Genomic DNA, 534 nt, shown 5'->3' with positions numbered 1-534 from the left:
TGGCTGACCCCTAGGGGTGGATGTTACTGTTGCTTTTAGCCCCAGGAGGACATCTCCTCCAGCTGGCTTATCGACACACGACTGTGTCCTGTTTGCCAAGGGAGTTATCCCTCTCACCTCGGCCAGCAGCACGAACGTATCCGGATTTCAGGGTTATTTCCCTGAAATCCGGATACGTTCGTGCTGCTGGCCGAGGTGAGAGGGATAACTCCCTTGGCAAACAGGACACAGTCGTGTGTCGATAAGCCAGCTGGAGGAGATGTCCTCCTGGGGCTAAAAGCAACAGTAACATCCACCCCTAGGGGTCAGCCACACTTAAGTGGCAATATACTACACTTTATCGTGCAGTTACTGTTAATACTTCATTTAGAGAATTAACATATATATATATATATATATATATATATATATATATATATATATATATATATATACAGATATATATATATATATATATATATATATATATATATATATATATATATATATATATATATATACAGATATATATATATGTATATACAGATATATATA

This window comes from Octopus bimaculoides, chromosome 5 (assembly GCF_046866305.1).
Source record: "Octopus bimaculoides isolate indiv1 chromosome 5, ASM4686630v1, whole genome shotgun sequence".
Taxonomy (NCBI): Eukaryota; Metazoa; Mollusca; class Cephalopoda; order Octopoda; family Octopodidae; genus Octopus; species Octopus bimaculoides.
This window is presented reverse-complemented; position numbering follows the sequence as displayed.